Source organism: Morone saxatilis, unplaced genomic scaffold (assembly GCF_004916995.1).
Source record: "Morone saxatilis isolate NCDOM2014 unplaced genomic scaffold, NCSU_SB_2.0 Contig12, whole genome shotgun sequence".
In the NCBI taxonomy this organism is placed as follows: domain Eukaryota; kingdom Metazoa; phylum Chordata; class Actinopteri; family Moronidae; genus Morone; species Morone saxatilis.
The window spans coordinates 27,234,840-27,235,354 of record NW_023339674.1 but is presented as its reverse complement, the minus strand read 5'-3'; positions in this window follow the sequence as shown (position 1 = coordinate 27,235,354).

Below are 515 nucleotides of genomic sequence, written 5' to 3'. Positions count from 1 at the left end.
TTTTTTTTTTTTTGTATTTTCAGTGTTTTAATTCTATTTTTCAAGCCGACTAATGGAAACAGGTGACCTTTGGATCATCGTGGTTATAGAAATATGACAGCGTATACTGTTGCATGAAATAAGCAACATACTCAGTGAGTCAGTGTGAATTGCTACAGCATACCTGACCTTGAACTGACTGTGATGATTTCCAGTGGTGGCAGCTCACAGTCTAGTGGCACAACCTTAATTCAACCTGCCATGGCCTTCACACTGTGCCTACCAGTGGTTTAAAGTTTGAAATCAATGTAGCTTAGCTGCCACATACAGTTTTGTCTAAGTACAGCTTTATCCACACTACTCTACTGCTCACAATTTTATGATTTTTATTTGTACATCTACTTCATCTACATATTTGAATGTAGACATGCACATATGGCCCAGTCTATAAAAAAAACAGAACCCGGCTCAAATCGTCTCAGCGTGTTGTTGAGTCCTCATGGATTCCTCTACAAACACTGGCACTAGATAGGGTG